The sequence below is a fragment of the Aquarana catesbeiana genome, linkage group LG13 (assembly GCF_042186555.1).
Source record: "Aquarana catesbeiana isolate 2022-GZ linkage group LG13, ASM4218655v1, whole genome shotgun sequence".
NCBI lineage: Eukaryota > Metazoa > Chordata > Amphibia > Anura > Ranidae > Aquarana > Aquarana catesbeiana.
This window is the reverse complement of record NC_133336.1, coordinates 233275473-233298506: the sequence shown is the minus strand read 5'-3', so window position 1 is coordinate 233298506 and position 23034 is coordinate 233275473. Positions and strand designations below refer to the sequence as shown.

The following is a 23034-nucleotide window of genomic DNA, read 5'->3' as shown; positions in this document are numbered from 1 at the left end:
TCAACATGTCAAATCGCATGCCTAAAATCGGCAGCCTTTGCCGTTAATAGCACGGTCAGCCCGACGCCACTTTGCGGGGCTGCACCGATTACCAAAGGCAGTACCAGTACTACCCCTGGCACAGGTTCAATTTGTATTTCCCAACAATTCAGGACCATCAATCTTCACTACTGCCTTTCTAATAAGCAACCAATAAGGCAGTAATATAGGACACAAAAAACCCCAGACAGAACTCAATTTTGAGTATGTCTGATGTGCAGCAATATAACAAATATGAGCAGAGGTGTCACAAGGCTCAATGATGTGCATTTCCGCCAAGCGTCACAAGACCAGAAAGTACAGACCACCTTCCCTGTTGTATTTTTCTGATCTGTAGCCAAATAAGGCAGTACCTTTAGGATATAACAGACAACAACCAAGCTTCAGTGCAGTGCATTGCTGATGTACAGCAATATACCCCTTATGAGCAGAAATGTCACATATCTCAATGTGTTTTTCTGCTGTGCCACAAAACATCCCAGCAAGGACAAACCTTCACTACTGAGGTCTACTGGTGTGCAACCAAGGAGGAGTCATGGTGTATCCCTTTATGAAATAACCAAACAAAGCAATTTGATCCATAGGCATAGCCTGGGCTGTAGATACTAACACTTCACCCCCTGTGAAGGAACAAATCCTAAAATGGTTAGACACCTTACTATAGTAGCTGTTGTCCTACCTTACCTCCATAGACTGAGCAAACGCTGGCCAGCTCACACACAGGTGGTGCTGATCAGAAACTAAAGTCTCAATGAGCCCAGCCTTAGAGTCCAATTTAGGACAGCCTCTAGAAAAGGTGGTCACCAATTTAGCCTGGAGGAAATTAGCCACCTGCAGGCCTTAAACAAGAAATCATGTATCTATCTAGCTCTTGCATATGTTTGCACAGAAAATCCTTAATTAAAGGATATAAAAAGCGATTTATGGTAAATCGCCTTTAGATCTGTCACTGAGTTGGACTGTAGCCCAAACCAACAAAAAGGTTTTTCTTACCTCCTGCACTATAACATAACCACAATGTAAAGGTGGAGTGGGAGGTTGGAGCTTATGACTTCAGATTCCTAGCAGCTGGGCTAATAGGGCCATATAACCTAGTGCACCTGCTGACCAGGAGAGCTTACTCCTGAATCCTTCAACCATTGCACAATCCATAAATTGTTCAGTGGTATACCTGACCTGTAAGGAACTCTTTGTATCTACCAGGTCCCCCCCTTAGCTCTATTCATCCTTACTAATGTCCCAGGACCGGACATGTAGGGAAAGGCTGGCAACCTACTGTTGTGATAACCACACTGTCTCTGCTGTAAGAGTGAGCTGTGGCTGGTGATTTTAGCAGTAGCTTCTGGGCTATTTTGTTATGCAGACCCCAGGTCCTGCACGGTACCACTCAGTAAATACAGGGGGAAGGGGAAGAAATGCCTTACCTACCTCTTTCCCATCTGAGGTGGTTTAGGCACACTCGCTCCTCTGCACCACTTGTCCACCATACAGCATCTCTGATGTAAGAGGGAGCTGTAGCTGGTGTTTTTAGCAGAAGCTTCTGGGCTATTTCAATCCAGACCCCAGGGGAGATTATCTCAAATGCCCAGAAACCTTCTGACTGGGATTGGGGATTTTACAGCTAAATTCCCAAGGTAAAGGAAAGTACTCACTGTTGTCGTCTTCCCCTTTTGCCACAGCCACCGGGCTTGCTTTTCCATCCTTATGGTCCACACGCAAGGAGGATAGCCGCCAAAGTGCCCCCCCAACTGCTGTCCCCGTAGGGAGCTGCAAGGTTAGGCTGTGTCCTGCCAGTCAGTATATACACCTGGGGGGGCAATGCCGTACGTTCCTCATTCCATTCTGAGGTGGTTTAGGCAGACATCCACCGTAGTGAACTGGTGCCTCCTCGAAAGGATGATGTGGGCGCCTGCTCCTGCAGACTCTCAGCCTTCCCTCCTGGGTAAGAACGCGGGTCGTTCAGGTGGCGCCCTCCCCAGCAGCCCACGCGAGCTACCAGGGGCCCAGGAGTCGGGGGCCCTGGAAAGAACTGACAGCCAGCACCCCTGTCTAAACGGACGCCCGGACAGGTAAGGGGGGGAGACAGGAAAAAGGCCCCTGAAGTTCTGGGGACACCACTGTACCCAGGGGCCTTCAGCTCTCAGGGGGGCTCTTCCAGTTTCTGCTGCCCCCCCTGAGGAAAGGATAGGGGAAGCCCCCAGGAAGGCTAAATATATCCGGCCAGACCCAGAGGCCCATCAGGTACTAACCAGGCCCACCCTGCTTAGCCTCTGAGATCATACGAGATCGGGCAGGTGGCGCCCTCTTTCGCTTTCAGGGTGAGGTGGCCGTAGGCCTTCCCAGGCATTTGGTCCGGCTCCCGGGGGGGGACCACCAGCCCCAGGCTTCGGGTCATTTGGAAAAAAACAAACGGTTTCGCTGTGCTTAGGGAGAAACACAATCAAAAACTGAGGATCAAGGGGAAGGGTGGGGACTTAAAACAGCTGTCGATTATTTGTGTTTCCTGTAGGGAGGAGCCTCTCATCTCTCAGGTGTGCCGTCCTGGAAGATGACTAAGAGAAAATGAACTTAAATGATTTTAGCAAATGGCTGCAATATAACAAAGAGTTAAAATTTTAAGGGGGTCTGAATACTTTCCGTCCCCACTGTATAAGCTCTGTGACAGGGCCACAGGCTATACATGTATTTTTATGGTTTATGAGGAAAGAGATAGTCACGTAGAGCCGACAAACTGCCCTGACTACATAGGGAGAGCTGGCAAGATTGTGTGGGACTTGGTGTCACCCTTATTCGGAAAGGGGTGCCACTTGTATGTGGACAATTTACACGAGCGTGACACTTTTTAGTCATTTGTTTGATCATCAGATTGGAGCATGTGGCATTGTGCGATCTAATCGCTGGGGCTTACCCCAGCGGCTTGTAGATTCCCGTCTTAGGCTGGGGGAGAGAGCCTGCTTGAAGTGTAATAACTTGCTCGCTATGAAGTGGAGGGATAATAAGAATGTTTTCGTTCTTTCCTCCCTTCATGCAGACATGACAGTCCAAATTCCTACGCCAACTGCTGTTGTGGAAAAACCCCTCTGTATCAATGAAAATAACCAAAATATGGGATGGGTGGATCTTAATGACCAGTTGTTGGCGCCGTACCTAATTGCCCGTAAGGCCAGACGCTGGTACATATATACAGCGCCATTGGGAAAGCATTTTATCACACCGAATCTTGGTGTGGTCAGATGCTTTGAGACAAAACAAAAAGAAGGGGACCAATGACACATCCAATTTAGCACAGATCAAAACGGGATAGAAAAATCGGCTTACATACTGCCCACCCTATTAAAAAATCTGTTTACACCGTCAACCTTGATTCGATACCACAATAGGCTCAGACATCAAGGGGTGGTAGTCCTCTGAATTAAAGAGTTAAGCATAGAAAACAGCAGGAAACAAATCAACAGCAATTCATCAGGGAAGAGTTTAGAGCCTCTTCGTTGCTTTTGAGGGTGGTATAGGAGCCGAATAGAGAAAAATAGGATGGGTGTTTTTTTGGGTTTTTTTTGTTGTTTGTTCGTAGTTCTGTGCGAATGTGTATGAATGTGGGCGGGGGGTGGGGGGTTTATAAGGTAGTAATTGGTTTGAATTATAAGGGGTATACATCTTTGAATTATTGTGTTATCAGTCTAATGGCGATATGAACAATGTTTCGATAAAGTTATATAGGATATTTTAATAAATTATGAATAATATCTTGGATGTATACATGTTTTATAAAAATTTGTAAAAATGTCTTCATAAATAAAGATATTAAAAAAAAAAGGAGTTAAGCATAGAAAACAGCAGGAAAAAATTCAACAGCAATTCATCAGAGAGGACAAACCGGTGTAAGCTAAATATCTTTATTGATTATCCAAATAATAAATTAAACAGTTTTAGAAACCTACACCTACCTCCAACACATAATTAAAATAAGACAAACATCTTAATAAGACACAGGTAGCCACCACACCCAATACAGACACTTCGTACTCGTCTCACACACAAACAGATAATTATAAAAGTTCCAGGAAATTGAAGTTTGGAACGCTCAAACATGGTTCCAATTAGCTTGTATATGGAAAGTGCTTGTGCTTAAGGTAGACGAGAGTTCCCTTAGTGTAAAGACTGAAGATACAGTGGCTCTAATACAGCAGGATACATATAGAAGTGCGGATATCGGTGGGGATCGAAGGTTAGAGGCAATAAGATTTAGGGCTGATATTACACAAGGAAAACAAACGTGATAGGCTATACGAAATACTCCTCCTCAACTCTTTAATTCAGAGGACTACCACCCCTTTATTTCTGAGCCTATTGTGGTATCGAGTCAAGGTTGACGGTGTAAACAGATCTTTTAATCGGGTGGGCAGTATATAAGCCGATTTTTCTATCCCGTTTTGATCTGTGCTTAATTGGATGTGTCATTGGTCCCCTTCTTTTTGTTTTGTCTCTATTATAGCTAATTAGGGATTATACTTCCCTTCTGGACCTTTGATCTCCATTTCCCCATACACCTTTACCTCCAACTCATGTTTTAATCTCTTATTTTCATGTGTACAGGAGCGATCAATATTTGAGGTTTGGTTTCTTTGTTTTCTGGTTTTTGTTTTTTGAATATATTTGCCTCTCTTTCTAGGAATTGTTTTCTGAGAGTTCTGTATATTGTATACCTTCACAAACTTCTTACATTTCTTATATCCCAGCAAGGCTTATCTCTTGGCTGAAGATATCGCCTTCGAGATACAATCTGCATTTTCTTGCGATTCATCGGCCTCTTATTGCGGTGATGATAGCTTGAAAAAATTACTCAAGAACCATAAAAAACTAACCATCAAATTTCTTAACAGAAAGTCGGATATTTCATCACTGAAATCACACATCGAGCACAATATCATACCCAGGGGTCTGAGGGAAAAAGTCACCCCGGCAGGTCACCTACACACACCACGATTTCTTGAATTATGGAAAAAAAGTTGCTTGGAACGCGGCCTTGCGATTTTACATATGATTGTTGATGAGGAACAAATACAACTTGATGAGATTAAAAAAGTAATAGATATTAGTGTGCAGTCGTTGGAGCCATATAAAACAGACCCAGAATTTATTAAAGGTAATGATCTCCTCAAAAAGGAAGTGGAAAAGACACAAAAAATCCTAAAATCCACCAAACAGGAAAAATTTTAACAGAATCTGCTAGACTGGGAAAGTGGGGATATGTTTGACCTCAAAATTCCCAGAGAGAGAAGCAGGTCACGTAGGGGCAGGAAAAACAAATCTAACTCTGCTCGCTCCAGGCATTCATCTGACAGTGAATCGGGTTTTCAGGAAAAAGCGGTTATTTTTTTGAAACAGGAGGTGGACAGCATAGACGATCGGGTCTCCAAAAAGGGCAAACAAACAGTTACATCTATGGGCAGAGCGCACACTCAGGTCAACAAGGGAGGTCAAGGAAAAGAGAAAGACGCAAAAGGAAACCAGAGGGAACTCAGATTGGGATCACGGAGAGTCTAGTTGACAACATAGACAACTCCGGTATTCATATGACTGATGGGCCACAATCAGATCCGAAGGTAGTCAACTTAACTGACTTTCCCCTCAATCAGCACCATATCTCTCTGTTACAGAAGGGATTGTCATTTTCACCCACCGCTACGATGAGTGTATTTGAAGTGTTTAAAGATGTGAGTCTCTTTCTGCGTAATTTTTAGATACTGGCACTCGGATCGAGATAATCAATCTGCAGAAACAGATGAGTAAAGTAAGGAGGAACGTGAATCTCTTGATGCACTGATTGCACTTCTTGAGGAGAATCAAGAATTTGATTCGGACATGGAATCTCCCAACTCACTGCAAACATGCCCTCGCCCGTCTAAACTTTCAATTAAGTCCCTTAAAATGCCCTCCCTATCTAAACATAAACGCTTCCATTTTTTCCTGGAACAGGTGAAAAAAGACCTTTCCAAGATAGATTGGAAATACAAGGGGCAGGATAATCTTACTAAAGCGGAGAGGAGGGCACATAGGGAATTGGAGGAAGCCTCTGACATCATTATAAAGGGTAGTGATAAAGGTGGCAATACTGTTCTCCTTTCACAGACCATGTATGAGGGCCAAACTATGCGTCTCCTTCGAGATGAAACCACATACCAGAGGCTTTCCTCAAATCCCTTCGTCAAAATTGTGTCCAGCCTCAGCTTCAAACTCAATATGGCCCTAGAAGAACATCTTATTACATGTAAGGAATGTAAATACCTTAGTGTTCGAGAATTCAACAACCCCACCTTTTATACGATTCCCAAGCTCCACAAATCCATCACTGACCCCCCCAGGGAGACCGATTGTCTCAGCCATAAAGGGCCCCCTGGAGAGGGTCGGTAAATATGTGGATGAATTAATTAAAGAGCTGGTATGCGAACTCCCCTCCTTTGTGCAGGACACACGCGATGTACTCAGGAGGCTTGATAGGATTTCGCTACCACCAGGAGTCCTTTTGGTGGGAATAGATGTTGAATTGCTTTATACATCAATTCCACACAATTGAGGCCTCAAAGCGGCACAATATTTCCTGGACAATAAATTTCCCTTACTGGCCACACAAAATGAATTCATTGTGGATCTCCTACAGTTCATGCTTGAAAATAACTGTTTCCAATTCCTTGGAACACACTATAGGCAGATTAGGGGCACCTCTATGGGTGCCCCTTGGGCCCCTTCGTATGCATGTTTGCATCTGGGTCTATGGGAGTTGGAATGTGTGTACCCTTCGTCGATGTACCTCGGCCACTGTCTCATGTGGCTGAGGTACATCGACGACGTGATCATGCTCTGGGATGGTTCACCTGTGGACCTGATTTCCTTCATTGATTAATTGAATAGCAATGATAGGAATATCAGGCTAACCTATTCCTTTGATCCTGCTGTTTTGCCCTTCCTGGACCTCTCTATTTATATCAAGGAGGGCAAACTCCATACCAAAACATTCACAAAGGGAACGGCAGCGAATACATTGTTATTGGCTTCCAGTCACCATCCCAGATCTCTCATACAGGGAATTCTGATAGGCCAGTTCCTCCATGCTAGGAGGAACTGTTCGGAAGACACTGACTTCCAAACCGAGGCATATGATCTTTATGGGAGATTTCGTGACCGCGGCTATTCTCATGCTTGCATAAGAAAGGCCAAGAGAAGGGCTCTTCAGACGGATAGACAGTCCCTCCTGATTAATAATACTGGGGAAAAACAAAAAATCCCCAGTAAAGCCCCAATTAGGATCATTACTAAATTTGGGGCACAGTGGGAACAAACTAGAAATGTATTGAGCCGCCATTGGCACATCCTATCAGAGGCCCCCATACTTGGGAATATTGTTGGCGACAGGCCCCTACTTACAGCTAGAAGAGCGACCAATCTAAAGGACTGTCTGGTCCACTCTGAATATAGCAGACCAAAGAAACAGGATAGGCTTACCAGCCTCCCACCTCTCAGGGGTATGTACGCCTGTGGTAGGTGCCATATCTGCAGATATGTGGATAGGACTGACATGTTCACCAGTTCTGATGGTAGCAAACAATTTAAAATTGACAGCTTCCTAAACTGTGCCACAACACGTGTGATTTATATGCTCACTTGTCCTTGTGGACTAATTTATGTGGGTAAAACAAAAAGACAGCTTAAAATGAGAATTGGTGAACATGTTCAGAGTATCATCAATAAGGATGATGACCGTCCCCTCTCCCTTAAATGTAAAGGCATTTATAAACTCAATCTTCCATCAAGAAGAGGGGATTTTTACAGGATATTATATCAAAAAGAGATGTGGATTTTTTTATTTAAACAGTATGCAACCCCTCGGGTTGAATAATGAGTGCAATTTATCCATCTTCTTAGAGCAATAATTAAGGTGTCCATTGGAGAGATGACTTACCCCGATTTCTACCTCTTTTTTGACTTTGATCTTTACCTTTGTTTTTGTTTCTGTTCACTACTATACATCCAAATGGTGTTGGTTAGACATTTATATGCCTTTGCAGCTGTAACTGGCTCAACCTGATGGGTGATCTCCCAGTTTCGGAGGCCATGGAATGCCCAGATGGCACAAAACTACCCCAAATGACCCCATTTTGGAAAGTAGACACCCCAAGCTATTTTCTGAGAGGTATGGTGAATATTTTGCAGATCTTGCTTTTTGTCACAAAATTTTGAAAATTGAAAAAAAAATTTTTCTTTTCTTTCTTCATTTTCAAAAAGAAATGAGAGCTGCAAAATACTCACCATGCCTCTCAGCAAATAGCTTGGGGTGTCTACTTTCCAAAATGGGGTCATTGGGGGGGGGGGGGGTTGTGCTATCTTGGCATTTTATGGCCTTCGAAACTGTGATAGGTAGTGAGGAGTGAAATCAAAAATTTACGCCCCTAGAAATCCTGAAGGCGGTGATTGGTTTTCGGGTCCCGTATGCGGCTAGGCTCCCAAAAATTCCCACACATGTGGTATCCCTGTACTTAGGAGAAGCAGCAGTATTTATTTTGGGGTGTAATTCCACATATGCCCGTGGCATGTTTAATTCTAGTTTGTTTTCTTTGTCGGCCTTTCTTTCCTCTTAGGGGTTTTAGGGTGAATATGACCCATATATATATTACTTTATAATATTAACTGTGGATTGTCTGGGTCTATTCGTGATGTAGACTGGGGGTCTTCCTGCTGGAGGTCTACTGTACAGATACTGTTTGCTCTGTAACCTTGGAGCAGAGTAATGGGAAGTGCCATATACACTATTCACTTAGGAAACCACCATCTGGCGGTTAGTCCTAGTTACTACATGTAGCCACACACTGGACAGGATGTACCCTCCCCAACCAATTGGCTAACTTTATAACAAAAAAAACAAAAACTAAAATTTTTTACATAAGCCTTGAAGGTGCGTATTTATATTTTACTGGCATTCTTTCTTTCTTTATAGATTTATGTTTTAACCACTTCCCGACCGCCTAACGCACATATACGGCGGCAGAATGGCACGGGCAGGCAGAATCACGTACCTGTACGTGATCTGCCTCCCGCGGGCGGGGGGTCCGATCGGACCCCCCCCCCGGTGCCAGCGGCGGTCGGCATTTGACTGGGAGCGTCGGGAGGCGAGGGGGAGACCATCCGATCGTGGCCCCCCCCCTCGCGATCGCTCCCAGCCAATCGGAATCCTCCCCTGCCTGTGTGTAGTTTCACACAGGCAGAGGATGTGATGTCATCTCTCCTCGGCTTTGGCAGTTTCCATCCAGCGCCGAGGAGAGAAGACATGTAAGTGCACAACACACACACACAGTAGAACATGCCAGGCATACTTTACACCCCCGATCCCCCCCCGATCGCCCCCGTTCCCCCCCCAATCACCCCCACCCCTGTCACAAACTGACAGCAAGCAGTATTTTTTTTTTTTTTTTCTGATTACTGCATTGGTGTCAGTTTGTGACAGTTACAGTGTTAGGGCAGTTAGCATTACCCCCCTGTAGGTCTAGGATACCCCCCTAACCCCCCCTAATAAAGTTTTAACCCCTTGATCACCCCCTGTCACCAGTGTCACTAAGCGATCATTTTTCTGATCGCTGTATTAGTGTCGCTGGTGACGCTAGTTAGGGACCTAAATATTTAGGTTCGCCGTCAGCGTTTTATAGCGACAGGGACCCCCATATACTACCTAATAAATGTTTTAACCCCTTGATTGCCCCCTAGTTAACCCTTTCACCACTGATCACCGTATAACCGTTACGGGTGACGCTGGTTAGTTTGTTTATTTTTTATAGTGTCAGGGCACCCGCCGTTTATTACCGAATAAAGGTTTAGCCCCCTGATCGCCCGGCGGTGATATGCGTCGCCCCAGGCAGCGTCAGATTAGCGCCAGTACCGCTAACACCCACGCATGCAGCATACGCCTCCCTTAGTGGTATAGTATCTGTACGGATCAATATCTGATCCGATCAGATCTATACTAGTGTCCCCAGCAGTTTAGGGTTCCCAAAAACGCAGTGTTAGCGGGATCAGCCCAGATACCCGCTAGCACCTGCGTTTTTCCCCTCTGCCCGGCCCAGCCCACCCAAGTGCAGTATCGATCGATCACTGTCACTTACAAAACACTAAACGCATAACTGCAGCGTTCACAGAGTCAGGCCTGATCCCTGCGATCGCTAACAGTTTTCTTGGTAGCGTTTTGGTGAACTGGCAAGCGCCAGCCCCAAGCAGCGTCAGGTTAGCGCCAGTACCGCTAACACCCACGCACGCAGCGTACACCTCCCTTAGTGGTATAGTATCTGAACGGATCAATATCTGATCCGATCAGATCTATACTAGCGTCCCCAGCAGTTTAGGGTTCCCAAAAACGCAGTGTTAGCGGGATCAGCCCAGATACCTGCTAGCACCTGCGTTTTGCCCCTCTGCCCCGGCCCGGCCCAGCCCACCCAAGTGCAGTATCGATCGATCACTGTCACTTACAAAACACTAAACGCATAACTGCAGCGTTCGCAGAGTCAGGCCTGATCCCTGCGATCGCTAACAGTTTTTTTGGTAGCGTTTTGGTGAACTGGCAAGCACCAGCGGCCTAGTACACCCCGGTCGTAGTCAAACCAGCAGTAAAACTTGGTGACGTGGCGAGTCCCATAAGTGCAGTTCAAGCTGGTGAGGTGGCAAGCACAAGTAGTGTCCCGCTGCCACCAAAAAGACAAACACAGGCCCGTCGTGCCCATAGTGCCCTTCCTGCTGCATTCGCCAATCCTAATTGGGAACCCACCGCTTCTGCAGCGCCCGTACTTCCCCCATTCACATCCCCAACCAAATGCAGTCGGCTGCATGAGAGGCATTTTCTTTATGTCCTCCCGAGTACCCCTACCCAACTAACCCCCCCAAAAAAGATGTCGTGTCTGCAGCAAGCGCGGATATAGGGGTGACACCCGCTATTATTGTCCCTCCTGTCCTGACAATCCTGGTCTCTGCATTGGTGAATGTTTTGGACGCTACCATACACTAGTTGAGTATTAGCGTAGGGTACAGCATTGCACAGACTAGGCACACTTTCACAGGGTCTCCCAAGATGCCATCGCATTTTGAGAGACCCGAACCTGGAACCGGTTACAGTTATAAAAGTTAGTTACAAAAAAAAGTGTAAAAAAAAAAAAACACACATACAAAAATATAAAATAAAAAAAAAATAGTTGTCGTTTTATTGTTCTCTCTCTCTCTCTATTCTCTCTCTATTGTTCTGCTCTTTTTTACTGTATTCTATTCTGCAATGTTTTATTGTTGTTATGTTTTATCATGTTTGCTTTTCAGATTTTTTATACCTTACCATTTACTGTGCTTTATTGTTAACCATTTTTTTGTCTTCAGGTACGCCATTCACGACTTTGAGTGGTTATACCAGAATGATGCCTGCAGGTTTAGGTATCATCTTGGTATCATTCTTTTCAGCCAGCGATCGGCTTTCATGTAAAAGCAATCCTAGCAGCTAATTAGCCTCTAGACTGCTTTTACAAGCAGTGGGAGGGAATGCCCCCCCCCAACATCTTCCGTGTTTTTCTCTGGCTCTCCTGTCTCGACAGGGAACCTGAGAATGCAGTCGGTGATTCAGCCAGCTGACCATAGAGCTGATCAGAGACCAGAGTGGCTCCAAACATCTCTATGGCCTAAGAAACCGGAAGCTACAAGCATTTTATGACTTAGTTTTCGCCGGATGTAAACAGCGCCATTGGGAAATTGGGAAAGCATTTTATCACACCGATCTTGGTGTGGTCAGATGCTTTGAGGGCAGAGGAGAAATCTAGGGTCTAATAGACCCCAATTTTTGCAAAAAAGAGTACCTGTCACTACCTATTGCTATGATAGGGGATATTTACATTCCCTGAGATAACAATAAAAATGATTTAAAAAAAAAAAAATGAAAGGAACAGTTTAAAAATAAGATAAAAAAATAATAATAATAAAGAAAAAAAAAAAAAAAAAGCAACCCTGTCCCCCCTGCTCTCGCGCTAAGGCGAACACAAGCGTCGGTCTGGCGTCAAATGTAAACAGCAAGTGCACCATGCATGTGAGGTATCACCGCGAACGTCAGATCGAGGGCAGTAATTTTAGCAGTAGACCTCCTCTGTAAATCTAAAGTGGTAACCTGTAAAGGCTTTTAAAGGCTTTTAAAAATGTATTTAGTTTGTCGCCACTGCACGTTTGTGCGCAATTTTAAAGCATGTCATGTTTGGTATCCATGTACTCGGCCTAAGATCATCTTTTTTATTTCATCAAACATTTGGGCAATATAGTGTGTTTTAGTGCATTAAAATTTAAAAAAGTGTGTTTTTTCCCCAAAAAATGCGTTTGAAAAATCGCTGCGCAAATACTGTGTGAAAAAAAAAAATGAAACACCCACCATTTTAATCTGTAGGGCATTTGCTTTAAAAAAATATATAATGTTTGGGGGTTCAAAGTAATTTTCTTGCAAAAAAAAATTATTTTTTTATGTAATCAAAAAGTGTCAGAAAGGGCTTTGTCTTCAAGTGGTTAGAAGAGTGGGTGATGTGTGACATAAGCTTCTAGATGTTGTGCATAAAATGCCAGGACAGTTCAAAACCCCCCCAAATGACCCCATTTTGGAAAGTAGACACCCCAAGCTATTTGCTGAGAGGCATGTCGAGTCCATGGAATATTTTATATTGTGACACAAGTTGCGGGAAAGAGACAATTTTTTATTTTTTTTATTTTTTTTTGCGCAAAGTTGTCACTAAATGATATATTGCTCAAACATGCCATGGGAATATGTGAAATTACACCCCAAAATACATCCTGCTGCTTCTCCTGAGTACGGGGATACCACATGTGTGAGACTTTTTGGGAGCCTAGCCGCGTACGGGACCCCGAAAACCAAGCACCGCCTTCAGGCTTTCTAAGGCCGTAAATTTTTGATTTCACTCTTCACTGCCTATCACAGTTTCGGAGGCCATGGAATGCCCAGGTGGCAAAAAACCCCCCCAAATGACCCCATTTTGGAAAGTAGACACCCCAAGCTATTTGATGAGAGGTATAGTGAGTATTTTGCAGACCTCACTTTTTGTCACAAAGTTTAGAAAATTGAAAAAAGAAAAAAAAAATTTTTTTTTCTCGTCTTTCTTTATTTTCAAAAACAAATGAGAGCTGCAAAATACTCACCATGCCTCTCAGCAAATAGCTTGGGGTGTCTACTTTCCAAAATGGGGTCATTTGGGAGGGGTTTGTGCCACCTGGGCATTCCATGGCCTCCGAAACTGTGATAGGTAGTGAGGAGTAAAATCAAAAATGTACGCCCTTAGAAATCCTGAAGGCAGTGATTGGTTTTCGGGGTCCCGTACGCGGCTAGGCTCCCAAAAAGTCCCACACATGTGGTATCCCCGTACTCAGGAGAAGCAGCTAAATGTATTTTGGGGTGCAATTCCACATATGCCCATGGCCTGTGTGAGCAATATATCATTTAGTGACAACTTTTTGTATTTTTTTTTTTTTTTTTGTCATTATTCAATCACTTGGGACAAAAAAAAATGAATATTCAATGGGCTCAACATGCCTCTCAGCAAATTCCTTGGGGTGTCTACTTTCCAAAATGGGGTCATTTGTGGGGGTTTTGTACTGCCCTGCCATTTTAGCACCTCAAGAAACGACATAGGCAGTCATAAATTAAAGGCTGTGTAAATTCCAGAAAATGTACCCTAGTTTGTAGGCGCTATAACTTTTGCGCAAACCAATAAATATACACTTATTGACATTTTTTCTACCAAAGACATGTGGCCGAATACATTTTGGCCTAAATGTATGACTAAAATTGAGTTTATTGGATTTTTTTTAGAACAAAAAGTAGAAAATATCATTTTTTTTCAAAATTTTTGGTCTTTTTCCGTGTATAGCGCAAAAAATAAAAACGGCAGAGGTGATCAAATACCATCAAAAGAAAGCTCTATTTGTGGGAAGAAAAGGACGCAAATTTCGTTTGGGTACAGCATTGCATGACCGCGCAATTAGCAGTTAAATCGACGCAGTGCCGAATTGTAAAAAGTGCTCTGGTCAGGAAGGGGGTAAAACCTTCCGGGGCTGAAGTGGTTAAGATGTTCATTATCTGCATATATGCTTGTACAATATCTTAGTCTTTGTGCTTATCACTTTTGCAAGGTAATAACTGGCTTTGCAGGCTAGTATATCTGTAATGCCGACACCTACCACTGGGGGCTTTTTGTTTTTGTTTATGGCCTATGACTTCATATAGATATGGGCACAAATTCATCTATATGTTTATATTTACCTGTTATATTCTCAATCCTTAATAATGTTTACCAGTATGAAGATTTATAATGCCTTTTTTATATATATAAATATTTTAGACTGCATACGATACTGTCTGCCAATGTGTTTGTATAAGCGAGCGGAGATGCACGGGGTCCGTAATTAGTAATAATGGGCCATCATGGAAGTCTCCACAATGTCTGGGTCTGCAGGGCTCATAGATCAGGGTAAAGGGCCAATGACAGCGGCCCTTTACCACTTGATCACTCCGTCTAATGACGGAGCGATCACATGTCATGAAACCAGCGTCATTGTCGGTTCAACTTGCGCTGCTGCTGTGTGAGGAGAGGTGAGAGAAAGAGAGAGAAGCGTGAGCTGGTGCATTCCTGTGTGCCATCAGTGCAATCACAGTGCCCCATCAGTGCAATCCTGTGTGCCATCAGTGTAATCACAGTGCCCCATTGGTGTAATCACAGTGCCCCATCAGTGCAATCACAGTGCCCCATCAGTGCAATCACAGTGCCCCATCAGTGCAATCCTGTGTAACATCAGTGCAATCACAGTGCCCTATCGGTGCAATCACAGTGCCCCATCGGTGCAATCACAGTGCCCCATCAGTGCAATCACAGTGCCCCATCAGTGCAATCACAGTGCCCCATCAGTGCAATCCTGTGTGCCATCAGTGCAATCACAGTGTCCCATCAGTGTAATCACAGTGCCATCAGTGCCCCATCAGTGTAATCACAGTGCAATCAGTTTAAATTATTGTTATATAAAATAATGGATGTGGGGGCCTTTTGGTGGGCACAATTTTTTTTCTTTGGTGGGGGTAGCATTTAATTTGGGCGCGCCTGCTCCCGCATCCATTGACACAGACAATGGGACTCGGCCCTGCCCACCCCGCTCCTGTGTCACTGGATTTGATTGAGAGCAGCAGGAACCAATGGCTCCTGCTGCTATCAATCTGTCTAATGAGATAGGAGCCAGTGGCTTGAGCTGCTGGACTTGTGCACAGCACTGGAACAGACGGGCTCAGGTAAGAAAAAGGGGGTGGGGGTCTGGAAGAGCGCTGCAGCAAAGAAGGTTTTTCACCTTAATGCATAGAATGTATTAAGGTGAAAAACTTTGAGACTTTACAACCACTTTAAATTGTTACTAAACCCAGGTCTCCCAAAGTACACAGAACATGGAATTGCAGATATTTTAGTAAATATAAACTGCTAAATACATTTTCTCATCAGCAGTATATAGCAGTCTTGTGACTTCTATCAGTGTCTGGTTAAAGCTTGTAGGAGGAGGAGTTTTCTGATTATCCGTTAAAGCTGCAGGACCCCTGACCCTCTGTCTGGACAGTGCTGACTGTCCCTGTGCTGATCACATGCACCCTCCTAAGAAGAAAAAAAGCTATACACACCAAACTGAGCATGTGCAGCCTTCCTCCATAGACTTTGTGTTATCAGGACATTATTAGGGGACAGTGGAAGAAGGGGAGGATCAGAGAAGACAGGATCAAGCAGCCTTTTTGCACAATGCAGTGGATTAGCCCCTTGGGTTCCACAGGGAGTATAACAAGCATGATTTACTGCATATACAGACAGATTTTACTGTTGTGCATAGGGATGAGCCCAATGTTTAAGTCGAACCCAAGTTCGACTTGAACATCGGGTGTTCGCCTGTTCGCCGAATAGCGAAAAATTTGGAGTGTTCGCAGCAAATTCGAAAGCCGCGGAACACCCTTTAAAAGTCTATGGGAGAAATCAAAAGTGCTCATTTTAAAGGCTTATATGCATGGTATTGTCATAAAAAGTGTTTGGGGACCTGGGTCCTGCCCCAGGGGACATGTATCAATGCAAAAAAAGTTTTAAAAACGGCCATTTTTTCGGGAGCAGTGATTTTAATAATGCTTAATATGAAACAATAAAATTGAAATATTCCTTTAAATTTCATACCTGGGGGGTGTCTATAGTATGCCTGTAAAGTGGCACATTTTTTCTGTGTTTACAACAGTCCGAGAGCAAAATGACATTCCTAAAAGAAAAAAAGAAATTTCAAAACTAGTCGCGGCTATTAATGAATTGTCGGTCCCGGCAATACAGATAAAAGTTATTGAAAAAAACGGCATGGGATCCCCCCAGTCCATTACCAGGCCCATTGGGTCTGGTGTGAATATTAAGGGGAACCCCGAACCAAAAAAAAAATTGCGTGGGGGTCCCCCCAAATTCCATACCAGGCCCTTCAGGTCTGGTATGGATATTAAGGGGAACCCTGTGCCGAATTTTTTTTAAAAATGGCGTAGGGGTCCCCCTCAAAATCCATACCAGACCCTTCGGATCTGGTATGGATTTTAAGGGGAGCCCCGCGTCAAAATAAAAAAAATGGCGTGGGGGTCCCCCCAAAAATCCATACCAGACCCTTATCTGAGCACGCAACCTGGTAGGCCGCAGGAAAAGAGGGGGGGATGAGAGAGCGCCCCCCCTCCTGAACCGTACCAGGCCACATGCCCTCAACATGGGGAGGATGCTTTGGGGTAACCCCCAAAGCACCTTGTCCCCATGTTGATGGGGACAAGGGCCTCATCCCCACAACCCTTGCCCGGTGATTGTGGGGGTTTGCGGGGCGGGGGGCTTATCGAAATCTGGATGCCCCCTTTAACAAGGGGACCCCCAGATCCCAGCCCCTCCCATTTGAAATGGTAACGGGTACATTGTACCTGTACCATTTCACGAAAAAAGTGTCAAAATATAAAAAAAAAACAATACACACCTTGGGACAAGTCCTTTATTAAAAAATAAAAAAATAAAAATGTCCCATGAAGTCCATTCATCTTCTTCTATGGCTCCGCCGATGGACTGAAAAATAAAATAAAAAAGATCCGCCTCCATGGGAGGCACCCGCCATATGACGCTTCAGCGCCGATGACAGTTCTTTTATAAGTAAAGGCGGGGCCACACTGTGATGTACCCGGGTCACTCCTACCCCCTCTGACACAGGGGACTTCCCAATGGTTTCCCCGTGGCATCAGAGGGGGCGGGGCCACCCGGGTGCGTCACTGTGTGGCGCCGCCCTTACTTATAAAAGAACTGTCATCAGCGCTGAAGCGTCATATGGCAGGTGCCTTCCATGGAGGCAGATCTTTTTTATTTTATTTTTCAATCCATCGGCAGAGCCATAGAAGAAGATGAATGGACTTCGTGGGACATTTTTATTTTTTAATAAAAGGACTTTTCCCAAAGTGTGTATTTTTTTTTTTTTAACATTTTGACATTTTTTGTGTGAAATGGTACTGGTACAATGTGCCCGTTACCATTTCAAACAGGGGGGGTGAGATCTGGGGGTCCCCTTGTTAAAGGGGGCTTCCAGATTCCGATAAGCCCCTCACCCGCAGACCCCCACAACCATCGGGCAAGGGTTGTGGGGATGAGGCCCTTGTCCCCATCAACATGGGGACAAGGTGCTTTGGGGGGCTACCCCAAAGCACCCTCCCCATGTTGAGGGCATGTGGCCTGGTACGGTTCAGAAGGGGGGGCGCTCTCTCGTCCCCCCTCTTTTCCTGCAGCCTGCCAGGTTGCGTGCTCGGATAAGAGTCTGGTATGGATTTTTTGGGGGACCCCCACGCCATTTTTAAAAAAAAATTGGCGCAGGGTTCCCCTTAATATCCATACCAGACCCATAGGGCCTGGTATGGAATTTGGGGGGACCCCTACGCAATTTTTTACAAAAATTTTGGTTCAGGGTTCCCCTTAATATTTATACCAGACCCTGGATATTGGACTGGGGGGGATCCCATGCCATTTTTGTCAATGACTTTTATCTGTATTGCTGGGACCCAACAATTCATTATAGCCGCGAGTAGTTTTAAATTACTTTTTTTTCCCTTAGAAATGTCATTTTGTAAAGGGACTGTTCTAAACACAGGAAAAATGCACCACTTTACAGGCATACTATAGACACCCCCCAGGTATGAAATTTAAAGGAATATTTCACTTTTATTGTTTCACTTTAAGTATTATTAAAATCACTGCTCCCGAAAAAACTGACGTTTTTAAAACTTCTTTTTGCATTGATACATGTCCCCTGGGGCAGGACCCGGGTCCCCAAACACTTTTTATGACAATAACTTGCATATTACCCCTTAAAATTAGCACTTTTGATTTTTCACGTTCGTGTCCCATAGACTTTAATGGTGTTCACGTGTTCGAACAAATTTTTTGCCGGTTTGCATGTACTTCTGCAAACCGAACTGGGGGGGGGGTGTTCGGCCCATCCCTAGTTGTGCGTTTAGTAACACTTTAACCACTTCCCGCCCATGGACATCATATGATGTCCTTAGGATGAAGTGGTGATATCTGAATGATGCCTGCAGTTACATCATTCAGATATCTTTGTTTTCAGCCGGTGATTCCCTATAATGTAAAAGCCGGGCTCTCCCGTGCGATTGGGAAGCTGGATTACTGATCTGGCGATGCCGCAAAATTATCATAGAGCTGGCTGTGGACCGGATGGTCTCTGGCCATCTCTATGATCCTGGGAGGCCGGAAGCGACATCATGACTTCACTTCCGGCTCTAGCTGATGTAAACACTGCCATTTTTCCCCCCAGAAAACAGAGATCAATGTTTTTTTTTTTACCTCCTGCTTTTCAGGCTAGAGGAGAGATCTGGGGTTTTATAGATCCCAGATGTCTCCATAAAGAGGACCTGTCATGCCTTATTCCTATTATTTTCTCTTATGCCTCGTACACACGATCAGATTTTCGGACGAAGAAACTGGTGTTTTTTGTTGCATGCTAGTCTCATGTGGAAAGTGAAGAGGTTACTCACAATATGAAAATTTTTGGATGACAGAATACAACATCAGAAGTGTTGAAAAGTTTTGTATGTATCGTGCATAGTCTTCCGCTTTTGATTTTTTTCATACAAAAACCGTACTAATTAAATGAAAATCGGACATTGATTTCACATCCAACAAAAATTTTATAGTCTGCACATCCAGCTTTTGTCTGACGTAAAAACAAAATTGGCTGTCGAAAGCACCGTACTAACGATCCGAAAATCTGCAGATTGTTCGTCGGACGAAATTTGTCTTCCGATTTTCGTATTGTGTGTACGGGCCTTTAGACGGTAAGCTCTAACGAGCAGGGCCCTCTGATTCCTACTGTATTAAAGTGTATTCTTTATGTTCTGTCTACCCTCAAGTTGTAAAGCACTGCGTAAACTGTCGGCACTATATAAATCCTGTATAATCCCCCGAACCTGTTCTTCTGGGGTCCCTCGGCGGCTGTCTCGGCTCCCCCCCGCAAGGACTCAACACCTTTATGCGAGCTCCCTCGCATGGTGTTGAGTGCTTGCGGGCGCGCTCCCGTGAAACAGCCGGCGACCATAGCCGCTCACTGTATCACTCGGCCGCGCCCCTCCGGCGCGCCGCGTCATTGAATGTGATTGACAGCAGCGCGAGCCAATGGCTGCTTTCAATCCATCCACTGTAACCAATCAACGGCCAGGCTGAGCGGCGAAGAGGATGTCGGGGGTGAGCGTGGGACTTTCGAGGGGTCAGGTAAGTAAAACGGGGGGCTGGGGGGGGGCGGTATTGTTGGATGTTTTTTCACCTTAATGCATAGAATGCATTAAGGTGAAAAAACTTTTACCTTTACAACCCCTTTAAGGGACAGTTTAAAAATAATTAAAGGAGTTGTAAAGTCTCAAGGTTTTGCATTCTATGCATTAAAGGTGAAAAACCTTCTTTGCTGCAGCTCCCCCCAGACGCCCCCTTTTTCTTACCTGAACCAGTTCCTTCCACTGATGTGCATGAGCCCAGTGACTCCAGCCGCTGTCTCTGGCCTCATTGGATAGACTGATGGCAGGAGTATATAATGAAATTGGCAATTCTAGAGGAAGGCTTCAAAAATGCATTGCAATTTAACTAAACCCATTGGATTTTAGTCAACCAAAATGCACTGGAGATTTTAGTGGATTAAAATATTACTAAAACGAAAACAATTCAGATGACTAAAATATGACTAAAGCTAAAATAGCATTTTAGTCAAAAGACTATAACTAAAACAAAATCAAAATTTGACGTCAAAATGGTCACTAGTGACAGTATTAAGTATAGTATGTATACGAGAGGATGGGGGCAGGAAGGTGTTAAAAAACAAAAACAAAAGCGGCCACAGGCTAATTTAATTGTGAGAAAGGAAGGGGGTGGACAAATAGGTTGTTATATAGGTAAAGGTTTAACCCTGTTCACATCGGCGCGATTTAATATGTCAAATCGCATGCCAAATCGCAGCCTATTGCTGGCAACGGCACCGTCCCAATCCTGCACTACTTTTGGCGACTTCTGGGGCGATTTCAACAGACATCTGTGCATGAACCCGCACAGGTGTCTTTCCAAACCCCCACAGGTGTCTTTCCAATCGCCCCTGAACTTGCGCTGAAATGCGGGTTTGAAATTGTGCGAGTTCAGCTGTGCCAAATTGTAAAAAGTCCTCCGGTCATTGAGCTGCCAAATCCTCCGGGGCTGAAGTGGTTAAAACCGCAGAGGGGATCAAATACCACCATTTTTGATTTAACAATCTTAACATGTCTTATATGTGGCTTCAAATTCAAAAGTTGCTTCATATGTAAAAAAGAAGAACAAACAAAAAACAGTTGTTAGCAGAGACAAATACAGAGAGAGATTCACCTACAAATCTCTCTTAATATACACGGAATGATCGTTCCCACCAGAGGTACTACTCCTTCTGTTATATAGGGGTTAAATTTTAACTCACCATAAAGATCAGACGTGAACAGATGATGTGGGAGTTCTGAATCTGAACACGGAAACAAAATGGAGAATATTGGGTGGAGAAAAGATTGGAATGTGATTTCTAATTATCAGATTCACAGGAAGCAGATCTCATCTACATTGAATGTCGTACGCTTTAAAGTACACAGAGCAGGGCAGGTTATCCTGGAGCTCAGATTCAGCTTCTGATTTAGATTGATTGAAGAGATGTCACCTAAGGGTAACTCCACTTTTGTGGGAAAAAATAGCAAAAAAAAAAAAAAAAAAAAGTTAATATATTGTATACAATTGCTCCACATGTCATATTGTAATGCTCATAGCTCCCAACTGTCCCTGATTTTGAGGGACTGCCCCTGATTTGGAACAAAGTTCCTCTGTCCCTCTTTACCCCCCATTTGTCCACTCATTTGTCCCTCATTTTGGTTTGATCTATATCAGGGATATGCAATTAGCAGACCTCCAGCTGTTGCAAAACTACAAGTCCCATCATGCCTCTGCCTCTGGGTGTCATACTTGTGGCTGTCAGAGTCTTGCTATGCCTCATGGGACTTGTAGTTCTGCAACAACTGGAGGTCCGCTAATTGCATATCCCTGATCTATATAGTTGTATATAAAATGCACTATTTATCTTTCAGAAAGCGTTTCCCAGCGCTAAACCTTTCATCCAAATTTCTGTAGTGCTGCATTTGTAAATTTCAAAAGCCAGTATTAGGCTCGGTTCACACTGGTGCGATGCAGGAACCACCGCAATTCCTGTATGCGGGAACACTGCTCTCTGAGTACTGCTGCGAGTGTCAATGTAAAGTTAACGACACCCCCAAATTGATTCGCAGAATGCAGTGCGAATAGGGTTGCCACCTTTTCCTTTTTTTTTTTTTTTTTTTTTTGGGTGCTATGATGATGTTCTTTTTTTTTTATTATCAAATTTTTTATTTAATTTTCCATTATATACATTACTTCATACTTTGAATCTACAATATTCAAGTTTATCCAAATAGATACATTTATCTTAACAATTAAAGCGGTTGTATACCCGCAATTTTTTATTTTTATTTTTTAACCCTGTAAAGCAAAAGGCATAATGAGCTAGTATGCACCGCATACTAGCTCATTATGAAATACTTACCTTAGAACGAGGCTTCAGTATCTTACCTGGTCCACGCCGAGCTGTCATGTTGCCTCTGCGTGTCTTCCGGGTATCGCGGTTCCAGCGCTGTGAGTGGCTGGAGCCGCGATGTCATCACTCCCGCGCATGCGTGCGGGAGATTTCTTACTCGGCAAGGTCCGGCAGCTGCCGGGCTTCAGCCAAGAATCCCCTGTGCGAATGCGCCGCTGCAGTCAGCGGCGCATAGCAAGGGGAATATCTCCTAAACCGTAAAGGTTTAGGAGATATTTTTTTTACCTACAGGTAAGCCTTATTATAGGCTTACCTGTAGGTAAAAGTAAAAAAAAGACTATACAACCGCTTTAACAATTCTTAACAATTCTTCCCCCTTTCAAGCACAAAAAAAAAAAAAAAAAAAAAAAAATAAAATTTAAACACCTTCCCCCTTCCTTATTTCTCCCACCCCTACACCAGTAGTGCTCCCTCCCCCACTCGTCTCATCTCTTCCTCTAGATATAGTGTTTCCATTGTGCTCCACACTTCCCTTCCATATCCACAAAATTGAAAAGTCATTTCGTCCTTGTGATAGAGAAAAAAAAAAAAAACCCTCAGCCTGTACAAAAAAATTCTGTTTAGGAGGCTACTAAGCCAATTCAAATCACTCTTAAACGTCAACCTTAATATCCCAAAAAAAAAATAGAGAGAACTATATGAGGCTTCTATGAGCCATACATCCTTCATAATCAGTGAGTAAATATGCCCTCTTCCCTTAAAGCGGAGTTCCGCACAAAAATG

At 44.0% G+C, this 23034-nt stretch overlaps 1 protein-coding gene across 7 annotated transcripts in view; it reads right to left on the bottom strand.

The window, feature by feature from the left end:
- The window catches only part of LOC141116956 (NACHT, LRR and PYD domains-containing protein 3-like), a 226283-nt gene extending 205053 nt beyond the window's left edge, over positions 1-21230 (bottom strand). For all 7 annotated transcript variants that reach the window (XM_073609480.1, XM_073609482.1, XM_073609481.1 and 4 more), the window contains exon 1: positions 21118-21230. The gene's annotated coding sequence lies outside the window, so the exon portion shown is untranslated. The remainder of the gene's footprint in view (positions 1-21117) is intronic.
- Positions 21231-23034: the final 1804 nt, after the last annotated feature.